We start from the raw sequence: 15,569 nt of genomic DNA, 5'->3' as shown, positions 1-15,569 counted from the left end.
GTGGCCGTTGGAGGAGGCCATCCAAAACGCCCTCCGGGATGACCCAGCGCCACCAGAGACCCCCGCCAGTCGGCTCTACGTCCTCGCGGCCTGTCGCAGTGAGGCGTTGGCCTGGGCCCACTCATCACGCCTGTCTGGTCACGCGGGCTTCTCTCGGACTCTCAAGTTCTTGAAACGGGCTCTCTGGTGGCCACGTATGGAGAGGGACGTTAAGGAATTCACGAGCGCCTGTGACGTCTGTGCCCGCTCTAAGGCATCCACCCAGGCTCCGGTTGGCACCCTCAGACCTCTTCCGGTGCCCAGCCGCCCCTGGTCCCATGTGGGGCTGGACTTTGTCACAGGTCTCCCGCCGGTCAACGACCTCGACACCATCCTAACTAGAGCTGAAACAACTAATCGATTTAATCGATTATAATCGATTATTAAAATAGTTAACAACTTTTTTAGTCATCGATTAGTTGTTTAATAATCATATTTTACCACATAAAGTCTATTTTTTACCACAATCTGACATCGGTTACAATCTGTTAAATTTGCCGCCAGTGTGTGGCAGTAATGAGCCACTGATCTACCAGTGGGGCCGTAGAAGAAGAAATTAGCCAATAAGTGCCCTCGGTTTTCATGACGTATCACGTTACTGACGCTCATCTTGCTGTGAGAGATGGCGGATCAACAACAAATACGGAAGAAAAATAGAAGCGACAAAACAAGAGAAACCCCGGACAAAAACCTCACGAGTATGGGAGCACTTCACTAGATGCCTTGAAAAGACCTGTGACCTACAAAATATGCAAAAACCATGGCACGACGGAAGCACGACGTCCCTAAGTGAACATTTGAGACGAAAACGTGGGGGCTGATGCAGCAGAGGAATGTCCGGTAAGTAACAGAAAATAGACAAGCTAACGCAGATCACATTTGGGACTTAGTGTTAGCTGAGTTCGTTATAGTGGATGTTAAACATGTTTTTTTTTTTTTTTTGCCGCGTCAGTTTACGGTGTTCTACTTCTGATTGACTAGATGCAATCGTGAATCTCCTCCGTGTTGTGAATCATGTGCTTGCCAAATTTAGCACGTCTGTTTATAAGAATGTTCTCGTTAAGAGAAAAACGGCACAAACCCTTAACTATGTTCCTCATTCAAAAAAGGACAACTCCGCGGAGAAAAATATACAGACGAGCTGTGTCCAGGTGAATATAACGCGGCATAGTTGTACGCTTTCAATTTTTAAATACAGGAGAAATTCAGAAAGTCCTTTTTTTTAACTATTAAAAGGCTGTTTTACTATCTAACGCTGTAAAACGCCTCACAACACATTTTTGTCAAAATAAATGATCACTGTATTGTTAATTAATTCAAATAATGTAATATTGATTTAGTGTTGTAGTGTGTGTGTGCTGCTTTATTTTATATGTGTACTTAATTCAGTTTATTTGTGTTTCTTATGCAGAAAAAAACAAGCAACGATGGACAACTACATGGGGAACAAGACACTCACCCCCAGCAATGCATACCACTTACAAACTCTATTCCAGATTCTACATTATTTTTTATGGAATTTACCTCTTATATTTTGATGCCAAAAAATTATTCTGGACTGATATTTTGCACTGTTTAGCTCATTTTACACTGCTGACTGTGGTCATGTGCAATAAAATAGATTGCAGTCAACTGCACAATTCTCTTATGTTTTTCTTTTTCTTAACTGAAATGTATTCATCACTTGTATAGGTTAAATAGCTAAACAATAACAAACCGATTAATCGATTAATCGAAAAAAATAATCGACAGATTAATCGATTATGAAAATAATCGTTAGTTGCAGCCCTAATCCTAACGGTCACTGACCGGTTTTCCAAAGCTGTTCACTTCATCGCCCTCCCGGGCCTTCCCTCGGCCCGACGCACTGCAGAACTGTTTCTGGAGAATGTGGTCCGTCTCCACGGGTTCCCGGTCGACGTGGTCTCAGATCGTGGTCCCCAGTTCACGGCACATTTCTGGAAAGCCTTCTGCCATCTAGTGGGAGCTTCTGTCAGCCTGTCTTCAGGCTACCACCCACAGACCAACGGTCAATCGGAGCGGGCGAACCAACAGTTGGGCCGGTACCTCCGCTGCTTTGTCTCGGCCCAGCCCTCGCAGTGGCCTAAGTACCTCCTCTGGGCGGAGCTGTCCCATAATCTTCACACCTCCTCGGCCACTCAGATGTCCCCTTTCGAGGTCTGCTATGGCTACCAGACCCCAGTCTTCGCCCACCCAAAGTCGCGGTGCCATCCGCTCAATCCCTGGTGAGGCGTTGCAAGAACGCATGGATCAAGGCGCGGGCCTCCATTACCCGGGCCAACGCCCGTTACTCACACCAATACCTCCGCAGGCACCGCCCGGGTCCCTCCTATGCTCCAGGGGACAAGGTCTGGGTGTCCACGGCAGGCCTCCGGGTCCGCGCCGGTTCCAGGAAGCACGCTCCCTGGTTCCTCGGGCCCTACCCCGTGCAGGAGGTCATCAACCCGGTCACGTACCGGCTGCCTACAAGCCTTCGCGTCCATCCTACCTTCCACACCTCCCGGCTCAAGCCTTACGTGGAATCCCCCCTCCTGCCACCTCAGGCTCCAGCACCTCCGCCGGCCCGCTTCCTCGACGGTGAGCCCATCTACACAGTCCGGCGCATTCTGGACGCTCGCCGCCGGGGTCGGGGCTCGCAGTACCTTGTAGATTGGGCGGACTATGGCCCCGAGGAACGCTCCTGGGAGCCGGCCCGCTCCATCTTGGACCCTGCCCTCATCTCGGACTTCTGGGCCCACTGAGGTGGCCCGGGGACTTCTGGAGCCGCCCCTGGACCGGGGGGTCCTGTCAGAGTCCAAGCCCCCAGGCCGGGTTCTCCCAGCTGACCGGCTTCCGTCTTGGACCACATTACCCAGCATGCCCCTCGCGGGGATTCCCTCCACGTTTCACCTGCGTCATCCATGTCTATATATGGAAGACGCTACACCGGCTCTTCACTCAGTCATCGTTCCACCGTGATCCATGATCAGAGTATTTCCAAAGCTACTACAAGTAAACCTCCACCTTTCCTCCTCAGACCTCATCCGTCAGCCGTTCCAGCACCGCTTTCAGCCCACCATCTGTATAATAAACGCTCTTACTCCCGAACCCAGTCTTCGAGTCTGACAGTTAGTCATATGTCAAAATACAAAGAAAGAAGATTCTGAGCTTAGCTCAACTTCCCTCAACAATTCTGGCGTGTCAAAAACAGAAACTAGCTTCCTGTCTAGGCCCTGGGCAGCTGTGGCGTTTCACAAGGAGATCTGCTGAAACAGCTAAACATCAGTGTTTCTGTGTTAGTGTTGTAGCAGAGAACAATGTGTCATCAGTCCATCAGTAGCTTCTGAAGCCTCTGCGATGAGAACGGATATTGGAGCTCTGACCCGCAAGCTGGACATCACTAACGGGGGTGCAGACATGTTCCCGTGAGACGGACGTTACAACTAGAAACACAGTTTTGCATGTGCTAGAGGGCTAAGATTAGGATGGAGGTAAGGGGAAGTTTAAATAGCAAAAGGGTAAAGGTCAAAATTCTGTGAAATCTCTGTTTTATAGCGGCATCCGCTCCGCTATTATGGAAATTAAACTAACAAGATGAATAACATGAACTTATTTTAGGCACAGACAACATCCCCCACACTTCTAAAAAGCTTGCAACGCGCCTGGTCGCTCGTGTACGTCAAAGTTATCTTTCATAAGAAGATAATCAATAAAACGATTTATATAAAATGGATCCAGAAGTTGTAGCCCATCTCTGCCTACAATTTTTTGATATTTTTCACCTTGTTGGTAGTTTTACTGAGCAGGTGCCACTTTTGTCATACGTTTCTTTTTAAAACATGTTTAGACTGTTCAGAATACAAATCCAGGCTCTGTCACGTTTGATTGTTGTAATTAAACTTTGTAGGTGGGGAAGGTCAGAATGCAGCTCAGAAGCGCCTATGATTACGCACAAGCATGACGCGTCAGCACGGTCTCACAGTAGACCGGGTTGGAACTGTTCAGGTTTACGCAGACAATCTTTACATTTAGAATTGACATACAGATGTAAAATTAATGCAGTAAAATATAAAGCATTTTATTTATATATCCATTCATTATTTTACAAGCACAGAGAGCCGCATCAGATGGATGGAAGAGCCGCATGCGGCTCCAGAGCCGCGGGTTGCCGACCCCTGTACTAGCCTACTTTATTGTCCCCAGCAATTCTGAAAACAAACTGACGCCCTTGTTCCTAGATCATCCAGCTGTAACCTGTTTCTGATCATGTCTTTAGTCCCGCTGTAACACTGATGCATCAGTCTCAGACGTCATGGAGCTCAGGTGTTATTAGAACTACCTGTGTGTGTTCACCACCCAGCTTCAGCTCTTCTGTGGTTGGGTCTGACCCAAGTTAGTAAATGTAAGTCCTCCATCAGATCTGTGTATCTTCTAGTGCCATTATTTTTGTCTATTTATTTAACTATTACTAGATTAGCAGCACTGCGATGGAGTGGCTTTCTGTCCAGGGTGCACCCCGCCTGATTGCCCATTGACCGCTGGAGATAGGCACCAGCCCCCCCGCAACCCTACATGGACATTGTGGGTTCAGACAATGGGTGGGTGGATTAGCAGCAACAGAAATGTTCATACAATTATGTGAAGTTGGAAAAATTAGAATACTGTGCAAGATGACATTTATTTCAGTAATTTAACTAGACTGTGTAACGTGAGGAAATATGGGTTTTCTGTCACAAAGGTCATTTGACTCGGCTGGGTAAAAGAGCTGGGTCGCTGAGAACTTTCACCCACAGATTAAGACCTGAACGCCAGCGAGTCTGGGAGGAACCATAACATCTGAACACCTGCAGTACCAGAAGATGTGTTCCCAGGAAATGTAGTCATAACAAGTCTTAAACTTCCTTTTCTCTATTTTAATGATAACGATTAATCATTCTCATTTTGCTCATTATAAATGTGTTTTAATCAAATGAATGATTATTATGCTTTGGGTAATTATAATGGATTAATGAATCCATACTTGATTAAATAATGTTTGAGGATGTTTGTTAACGACCTTCACGCACACACACACTCAAACACACCCACACACAGATTCTCACAGTAAACTCCAAAACACATTTGCTGACGCACACGTTTTGCTTTGAGAAGAGAAAGGCTTTTGGTAAGTTTCAGTCTTATGATTCAGTTCGAGTTTGTCAACGAGAGAGTTCGGACGTGTTGAACACGCACCCGGGGAAGGGAGCCTGGAGCTCCTGTCCCACCCCCCACCACCCTCCAATCCCCCCTCACAGTATTCCGGTCAAGCCAGACCGGATAGCTGAATTACAATCGCTAACGCAGACTCGTCCAGAGTCTTTGATTTTTCTGAGTAATTAAACTTAAGAAAGCGCATCTGCAAACGCTTTATCATCACGTGTACCGAGGTAATCTCCTGGACCGGGTCGCAGCACGCCTTCGTCTTCTCTGCCAGCCGAGGTGTCACCCCTGGATGAAACATCGTCCTTTGACATCCCGGGTCCAAGAGGAGAGTCCGAATACGGTGAGACAGAACACGATAGATAGCGTTGATGCATCTTTTCCAACAAAACCTAAGTTTATTCAAACCATCACTTTTCACTCAGACACCTGTTTCTTCCTGAAGCAAAATCAGACACACACACGCATTCATCTCACCTCATTTTCAATTCTCACTACACTTTGCACACACACATCCATAATCACATCATATCACTCTCAGTCTTCAGCACCTCCAAAACAAGGTCTATTTGAGCAAGTTTACAATATCACCTGTTAAAGATTGTTCAACAAAGTTGCCAATGTTGATTGTTGTTTCATATGTTTGTCATTTCAAAACCTTCGTCTTCGTCTTCGTCTTCCTCCGCTTATCCGGGTCCGGGTCGCGGGGGCAGCATCCCAATTAGGGAGCTCCAGGCCATCCTCTCCCCGGCCTTGTCCACCAGCTCCTCCGGCAGGACCCCAAGGCGTTCCCGGACCAGATTGGAGATGTAACCTCTCCAACGTGTCCTGGGTCGACCCGGGGGCCTTCTGCCGGCAGGACATGCCCGAAACACCTCCCCGGGGAGGCGTCCAGGAGGCATCCTGACCAGATGCCCAAACCACCTCAACTGGCTCCTTTCGATCCGGAGGAGCAGCGGTTCTACTCCGAGTCCCTCCCGAATGTCCGAGCTCCTCACCCTATCTCTAAGGCTGAGCCCGGCCACCCTACGGAGGAAACTCATTTCGGCCGCTTGTATCCGCAATCTCGTTCTTTCGGTCATTACCCAAAGCTCATGACCATAGGTGAGGATTGGGACGTAGATCGACCGGTAAATCGAGAGCCTGGCTTTCTGGCTCAGCTCCCTCTTCCCCACGACAGATCGGCTCAGCGTCCGCATCACTGCAGACGCCGAACCAATCCGCCTGTCGATCTCCCGATCCCTCCTACCCTCACTCGTGAACAAGACCCCGAGATACTTAAACTCCTCCACTTGAGGTAGGACCTCTCCCCCGACCCGGAGGTGGCAAGCCACCCTTTTCCGGTCGAGAACCATGGTCTCAGATTTGGAGGTGCTGATCCTCATCCCAGCCGCTTCACATTCGGCCGCGAACCTACCCAGCAAGAGCTGAAGGTCAGAGCTGGATGAAGCTAGGAGGACCACATCATCCGCAAAAAGCAGAGACGAGATTCTCCTGCCACCAAACTCGACACACTCCACACCACGGCTGCGTCTAGAAATTCTGTCCATAAAAGTGATGAACAGAACCGGTGACAAAGGGCAGCCCTGGCGGAGTCCAACCCTCACTGGGAACAGGTCCGACTTACTACCGGCTATGCGGACCAAACTCACGCTCCTCTGGTAAAGGGACTGAATGACCCTTAACAGAAAGCCACCCACCCCATACTCCTGGAGCGTCCCCCACAGGGTGCCCCTGGGGACACGGTCATAAGCCTTCTCCAAATCCACAAAGCACATGTGGATTGGTTGGGCAAACTCCCATGCCCCCTCCATCACCCTTGCAAGGGTATAGAGCTGGTCCACAGTTCCACGGCCAGGACGAAAACCACATTGCTCCTCCTCTATCTGAGATTCAACTATCGATCGGACCCTCCTCTCCAGTACCTTGGCGTAGACCTTTCCAGGGAGGCTGAGGAGTGTGATCCCCCTATAGTTGGAACACACCCTCAGGTCACCCTTCTTAAAGATGGGGACCACCACCCCTGTCTGCCACTCCCTAGGAACTGCCCCCGATGACCACGCAATGTTGTAGAGACGTGTCAACCATGACAGCCCTACAACATCCATAGCCTTGAGATACCCAGGACGAACCTCATCCGCCCCCGGGGCTCCGCCGCTGTGTAGTTGTTTGACTACCTCAGCAACTTCTGCCCCCGAGATCGGACAGTCCATCCCCAGGCCTCCCAGCTCTGGTTCCTCCTCGGAATGCGCATTGGTGGGATTGAGGAGCTCCTCAAAGTATTCCTTCCACCGTCCGACTATAGCCTCAGTTGACGTCAGCAGCTCCCCATCCCCACTGTAAACAGTGTGAGCGAGTTGCTGCCTTCCTCTCCTGAGGCGCCGGACAGTTTGCCAGAACCTCTTTGGAGCCAATCGATAGTCTTTCTCCATGGCCTCACCAAACTCCTCCCACGCCCGAGATTTTGCCTCGGCAACTGCCACTGCTGCACCCCGCTTGGCTATCCGGTACCTGTCTGCTGCCTCCGGAGACCCACAGACCAGCCACGCCCTGTAGGCCTCCTTCTTCAGCCTGATGGCTCCCCGAACCTCTGGTGTCCACCAGCGGGTACGGGGGTTGCCACCACGACTGGCACCGGCCACCTTACGACCACAGCTAGCAACAGCCGCCTCGACAATCGCAGAGTGGAACAAGGCCCACTCGGACTCAATGTCCCCCACTGCTCTCGGGACGTGGTCAAAGCTCTGCCGGAGGTGGGAGTTGAAGACCGTCTTGACAGGTTCTTCTGCCAGGCGTTCCCAGCAGACCCTCACTATGCGTTTGGGTCTGCCAGGTCTACGCGGCATGTTCCCTTGCCATCTGATCCAACTCACCACCAGGTGGTGATCAGTTGACAGCTCCGCCCCTCTCTTCACTCGGGTGTCCAAAACATACGGCCGCAGGTCAGATGATACGACTACAAAATCTGTCATCGACCTGTGACCTAGGCTGCCCTGGTACCAAGTGTACCGGTGGGCATCCTTATGTTCGAACATGGTGTTCGTTATGGCCAAACTGCGGCTTGCACAGAAGTCCAATAACAAAACACCGCTCAAGTTCAGATTAGGTGGGCCGTTCCTCCCAATCACACCCCTCCAGGTCAAGCTGTCATTGCCCACGTGAGCATTGAAGTCCCCCAGCAGGACAATGGAGTCCCCTGATGGAGCACTATCTAGCACTCGTCCCAGGGACTCCAAAAAGGGTGGGTACTCTGAACTGATATTTGGCCCATAAGCACAAACAACAGTCAGGACCCATTCCCCGACCCGAAGGCGCAAGGAAGCTACCCTCTTGTCCCCCGGGGTAAACCCCAACACACAGGCAGAGAGTCTCGGGGCTAACAAAAAGCCAACCCCAGCCCTCCGCCTCTCACCCGGAGCAACTCCAGCAAAGTAGAGTGTCCAACCCCTCTCCAGGTCTCCGGTTCCAGAGCCAATGCAATGTGTCGAGGTGAGTCCGACTATATCTAGCCGGTACCGCTCAACCTCTGCCACAAGCTCCGGCTCCTTCCCCGCCAGCGAGGTGAGGTTCCATGTCCCAAAAACTAGTTTTCTTGTCCGGGGATTGGACCGCCAAGGCTCCCGCCTTGGTCTGCCACCCGATTCGCATTGCACCGGACCCTTCATGTTCCTCCTGCGGGTGGTGGGTCCACAGTTGGACGAGCCCATGTATCCGGTTCGGGCTGGGCCCGGCCGGGCCCCATGGGCGAAAGCCCGGCCACCAGGCGCTCGCTCACGGGCCCCAACCCCAGGCCTGGCTCCAGGGTGGGACCCCGGTAACCCTCCGGGCCGGGTACTCCGACTCTTCGTTTTAACCGCCATGAAAGATCCTTCGAACCGTTCTTTGTCTCACCCTTCACCTAAGACCAATTTGTCATGGGAGACCCTACCAGGGGCACTAAGTGCCCCAGACAACATAGCTCCTAGGATCATTAGGGCACTCAAACTCCTCCACCACAATAAGGTGACGGTTCAAGGTTCATTTCAAAACCACTAGTTTAATTTGAAGAATTAAAACTTTTAACTTTCAAACTTGTTTCTTCATTGAACTGAAACACAGACACACGGATATTATCGTCAGTTTATCGATGAAAACAACCTTTGAGTCTTCTTAAAACTATACAATTTGGTTATTAATTTAATAAAATTAATATCACAAATTAATATGTAGAATGGTTCCTCTTTCATAAAAGAGCATAAACCATAGTCCTACATAATTGGCAGAGCCTAATTTAGGTTCACAACAACTGAGAGACCATTTAAAGGCCCAGAAACCTTTACAGGTGTTTCTGTTTGTAATGATGAATTTTAGCTGTTTGGTAAAATACCACACAGTGACATTTTAATAGTCTAGATTAGAGTAATGTTCCTGTTTGTACTTCATCCTGTTAAGTGCTTATTTATTTAAATTGCTCAGTTTTATAAAATGTTTGGACACACATTTAATTACGTTCCAGTCATTAGTCATTTATATTTCACTGTTGTAGTCATTTATAGTAAATTAAGTAAGTTTTATTAAGAGGGGAACCCATTTTTCTTTAATGAAAATAAGTAACGAAATAGTTATTTTTCTTGGTAATGAGTTACTTTTATAATCTTGTAACTCTGAAAGTAACTGAGTTATTTTTGACAAAGTAATCAGTAACAATAACTAGTTACTTTTTAAAAGTAACGTTCCCAACATGCTGACTCTGGTTAATAATTTTATAATTTCTAATTATTAACTATTTTAGACACAAAACGTAACAATGTAAAAATAGAAAAACCCAGAAAATCAAGATTTTTGTTTGTTTGTTGTCCACAATACAAGAATGGGCATGCGTCCACCATCCACATGCGTGTGCCATCAGCAAAGTTTTAATAATCTCTCTGAAACTTCATTTGTGTGCAGACGGGGCGTGCAAACGCAGCAGAAAACATGAGCGTTTTAAAGCCACTGGTGTCGTGTGAATGAGGCTCATTTCTTCCTGGAAGCAAAACAGAAAAACAAAACTGTCTTTGATGCAAACACAAGTTCATCTTTTCAGAAGGCCGTTTCTTCTGCGTCATCTTCACTGGAGTCTTCTGAATCAAATTACAACGGTCTTCTTTTCTGTGCGTTTGTGGCCCAAATCATTCAGTCTGTTAGTGTGTGATTGCATAAGTTTAATCTCGTGGAAAACAACACAAAAAGAGCAATTTGTGCGAAAATAAAAGTTTTGCTTTCTTCAAACCCAGAAACAAGCCGTACTAAAAGTTTCTCATCCAGAAAACCAAGGTGTTGCGTAGCTCTGTCACGTTATTCAGTGCTAAAACATCAATCTGTACTTTATACCAAAACCAGCTGAATCCAGTTTGGTTAGATATGAGAACGTTGTGAGTTATAAAAGATAAAAGCAGCAACAGCGTAACTTCTACTGTTATGTGTTGTGTGAAAAACGATGGTGACTTAAATTCATCTCCTCCTGATATCTGACCAGCTGTTGAGTTCAGACTGTTTCTATTCATGCAACTGAACAAGTTACCATGCATGAGCTTGTTCTTGTTCAGTAAATCATTTTTACATTTTTACTAATCAGCCTTTGCACACATTTCCTTATTAGAGCCAATAAATTCAGCTGGAAGCCGTGGAAAATGTTTGAGCAGAGCTTCCCTGTGAGATATAACCTTGTTTTTGACTGTTTGAATGATGTTTTGAAGGCTTGCTCACATTTCTGTAAACATGTGAGAGATGTGTGTCTGTATAATAATTGTGTGTTTGCCTAACAGTGTTTTCTGCTCGGCTGGCTATGCCGGTGCGCTCCTCTGTTCAGGTTTGCACATGACCCCGGTCCGGCTCCGTAGGGAGGTCCAAGCCTTTCATGTCTCCTGTTCAGTTCTGCCTCAAATCTGGGTCAAAGGATAAAAGAATCATCCCTATCGGCTATGATTCTAACACACACCGACACGCGCGGGCTGCTCTGAAAACCCGCTTTTCGGAGATTTGAGTAGTAACAAGGTGCTATTGTAAAGGAAAATTGCAGCAGCAAACTCATTGTCCTACATCTTTGTCATCTCTCTCCGTTATTCGCTGCACTGACTACTCATCCAGTCCTGCAATGACTAACATCACTTCTACTTGCTCTGTCCAGTTCTTCTGCAGTGAAAGGCATCATTCTGATTACTGTTGGGGGTACCGCGGCATCCAAGGGTCTCCAAAAATACAGACCATAAAAAGCTCTGAGAATTTAATCAATGCACAAAAAATGTCACACCTGTGGACTACTATTCACTGCTCTGCCTGGATGTCTGTGTAACATGAAACAGATAGGAGTGTAGCGTCATAATTTGTGAACCAAAGGTCACATTTTCCCAGCTGGGTCAAGCTGGGTCGAACTGTAACTTTGCCCCACAGATGAACCCGCCAGGAGCCGTGATGTCTGCTGAAACCATCTTTATCTGCTGCTGTTCCGTCCCAAGATGAAGGACGCTTCAAGATTTCACAATAATAATTTTAAACAATAATTTTAATAAACTCTTTGACTTTATTACAGTTTATTACAATCATCATAATAATCATCTTGGTTTAGTATAAATGTATTTTAATTACTGAAATGACTTATCATGATTTACAATAATAATAATCAAGTAATGTGTGTTCAGTAAACCAGAAGGTCATCTTGCACGTTAACCACCTCATGCAGAGGGTATCCAGGGTAAAGTCACCTCACATGTCTTTACTTCATGACCAAGCTTTCTGACGCTGAGAGGGCGTGTTCTGAGGTTTTGTTAAAACTAAATCTCGGCAGTTCAGTTCTTGAACCATACCAGGAGACGCGGGACGGCCGCCCAAGTCTCTACTAAGCATTCTGTCACGCCGATAGTCTTTTTTCGAATAAACACAACTGTAACCAGCTGACGCAAAACTCCTTCAGAGTTATTGATTTTGAGACACAGATAGTTTCACCAGTCGTGTGACCCACCGAGACATCTCAGGACCGGTTTGGTCGCATTAAGCTCCTTCTATCAACCTCGTGCCCGGAGGACATCATCTCCACCTGACATCTCGGATCCAGAAGAGGGTCTCCTGATACTGGGTGAGGTAGACACTTTCGACAGGTATGCTGTTTTCTATAAAACCAACTCAGTTAGCTGCAAAACCAACTTTATCACCCAGAACGCTTCTCTCGCTGACAGAAACCTTCTGATTTATTCACGCATCCAAAACCTCGCATTTCATTTTAGTTTCGCAGGTTTGCTTTTTAATTATAAGTTTTAATATCAAAGCTGTTAAATGGTCATTTTTAAAAGTGTTAGTAATAAATTCTTAACTTTAAAAACTCTTACTCTTCTTTGAAATGAAACATAGAATGGTGTATATTTTTGGTCATTGAAAAAGCGAAGATTCCTTTAAACTTCTGATTAAATAAATAAACTTTTGCTATTAAATTTATCTTAAAATTAAAATTAATATTTGGATTAAAATAGACTAAGCTCATTGGCATATGAACTTCTATCGAATATATAATATCCTAGATATTTATATGTGATAGAAGCTTCATTTGTTAACTTGTTGATCTTTTCTCAGGATCTAACCAAACAGTGTTAAATCCTAGCATGTAGTTAAACACGCTACAGCAGTATAAAGGTTATAGAATAGTCTAGTGGCACACTTTGCATTAGTCCAGCTGTTTTAAGCTGATAGCTCATCAGGTGTTCAGAAACTGAGTTTCCCTGAACTGCCGTGATCTAGGAGCTACTGTGTCTGCAGCAGGTCAAGCGTTTGTCTTCTTTTCACACAAACCCACTTCAGAGCATCTGAACTGTTTATTTGACTTACAGTCAAGCTGGAAGTATCACATTATACGCTGGCAGCGTGTTGATAATGAATGCAGTGGTTTACTTCCTCCTGACATCTATTTGTTCACCTCTTTCTCTCTGTGACTTTCCCTTTCTGCCCTCCAGTAAGCCCCTCCAACAATGCTGATGCTCTGGACTGGCTTCAACCCACACAGGAGGAAGAAGCCATGCTGGGAAATTAGTGTGTGTCAGTGTGTGTGTGGAAGCTTTCACGGATATGTGCGAGTGGCAGCTCTGAAAGAAAAAAGTCCTTGCCAAAAGTGCGTGTAGCGAGAACCCACAGCCCTCCTATATTTCTCAGGAGTCGAGTCTATCATCGAGGTCTTTTCTGCCTCTGGTGGAAAGCAGACGGAGAGGAGATTGTTCTTTCCCTGTGATCGTCTGCCCTTGCTGTAATATTAACTCTGTGATCCGCAGCGTTGGAGTAAGACAGTGCAGAAGACATTCAAATCTAATGTGTGCTATAGATAAAGGCTGAAGACCTCCTGCCAGTAACAGGGCACAGCCATCTGGAAGGATCACTTGCAGTGATGTTCCATCCAGGCAACCTCCTGCTGCATAGTGCCCTTCTTCATACATACACACTCAAAGGTTCATGCTGGATGAGGAAGAACCCTGTCAGGCTGACGAAGAAGGCCCCATGACAACATTTCCCTTGTCTTAAACAGGTTTTTTTTATGATTAGAAATCAGAGGAAATGCCGCCACCTTGTTGGTATTGTGCAGCCAAGGCTGCGCTGGACAAGCCCTTGTTTATAGTAAAATTGTGTCGCTGTGTGAATAGTCATCTGTGCCTGGCAGGGGTCTGTAAACAACAACAAACGTGGTTTACTCTGTCAGACAGCATGTTCCAGTCAACAGCAGCAAGAGAAGCTTCTGTGTGCCCTGAGTGATGTGCAAAGCACGCTCCTCAGCGTGAGCCTTACATCCGTCTAACTCCAGCTTAATGCCTTCATCATTTTTTAACTCCTCCTCAATAACAGCTCTGAAGAAAAGAAAAGAAATGTGGTTGTTTGGACACGCAATCCAATTTTCACTTTGTTTATGGTGTTTCGGACTGTAGATATGTAAATATCAAGATAACGTCCCTCTGTGGTGCACTCCAGCTTGATTGTTTAATCAGTTTTGGATTATCAACAAGTAATAGTCTCCACGCGGTCCTACAAAGACGATTTCTGTTGTCAAACAGCACTAATCCACTGGCCTGATTGTGTTCACATGCGTAAACTATATAATCAAATTGTTATAATATAATTGTTATAGCCTTTAGCTTGTCAGTCCTGCCAGAAAATGATCTCTCTTTCACCAAACCGAGGTCAATAAGAGGGTCCTTTGGGTCATGCGTTGGGTGTGGCAGCCATGTTGATGGCCTAACAAGTGTAAACAAACCATGAAAACAAACAATAGCTGGTTAGGGAGAAATAAAGAGTTAAACAACAAGGTAAAGTCCCAAAAAGGTTGCAGAATATACAGGAATAGGCCAAAATGGGACAGCCAGGGACTGGTTTTTGGACAAATCGAGCCTAAATGGTTGGGATTCATGTGAGAAACCAGAGACTTTCACACCAACAGCAACGTGTTCTACATAACGAACATTTTGGTTAACTTGCTTGGGCTGTGTGTGGATGTAAACATCTGAAGGAGAGGTTTACGTTTAATTTGCTCGTTTTTCTAGTAAAACAATCAACACTGCCACCCCATAGAAGGAGTGTGGCAGGAGAAGTTGGTATGTGTGTCAGTGACAGCAGTGCACGTGTGTTTAAAATCATCCTGAACACGTAGATAAAGCCTTTGGGATTTGAGTTGTTTCCACATGATAGCTATCCACTTTGATTTTAGGTCTAACTGTGACTAGCTGTTAGCTCATCAGTCTGGTCAGAATAAGTCTCTGTTGTTCAAAGAGATGTCTTTGTTTCCCCTTTCCATGAAACTCTACACTGGAACCAAGTCACCTACCAGCAGGTTCTTTGATCTGTTTTGTAATGCCTGAACCAACCAAGTGTGCAGGTTTTTAAGTATCTGTTAGTAACTATTAGAGTTCACCAGGGTGCTCAGATGAATGGTGGTGACGGTGAGTGTAAGTCAGGCCGGTGTGCTGTCCTGTGACTCCGGTGCTGATCTTCTGTCTTCAGCATCCAAACCACGAGGAGGTAGCCACAGAGGCATCTTGGGAAATTACCCCCCAGACAGACGCCACATTGAGACTTCATTAGCTGATCTGCAGCACGATCGAACGCAGCAGCTCTTCAGTAAACAAACCAATGGTTTTGTTTCAATGCGACTGGGGAGCAGCAAAAGGTGATTCCATGTGTTATTTTACATGCTCCCTCATGAGGAAGTGTGACTTTCTCCTTTAAGACAGTTTCAGTGCTTTCTGCGTGTATTTTAAATTTGTTTACATACCATCCACTATATTTCCATTGTTTTTATGTGAGTGTGCCTTCTTTCTATCAGTTTCTCTTTGAGTCCCTGAACA

General features: G+C 46.5%; 1 long non-coding RNA gene across 1 annotated transcript; it reads left to right on the top strand.

The window, feature by feature from the left end:
* The first annotated feature begins 740 nt into the window (after window positions 1-740).
* LOC139070095 (uncharacterized) lies at window positions 741-1,679 on the top strand. The gene is made up of 2 exons (XR_011520742.1): window positions 741-879; window positions 1,451-1,679. It is a non-coding gene; the product is annotated as an uncharacterized lncRNA (long non-coding RNA).
* Window positions 1,680-15,569: the final 13,890 nt, after the last annotated feature.

The sequence above is a fragment of the Nothobranchius furzeri genome, chromosome 5, assembly GCF_043380555.1.
Source record: "Nothobranchius furzeri strain GRZ-AD chromosome 5, NfurGRZ-RIMD1, whole genome shotgun sequence".
NCBI lineage: Eukaryota > Metazoa > Chordata > Actinopteri > Cyprinodontiformes > Nothobranchiidae > Nothobranchius > Nothobranchius furzeri.
The sequence above is the reverse complement of the archived record's forward strand: the minus strand, read 5'-3'. Positions and strand labels throughout refer to the sequence as shown.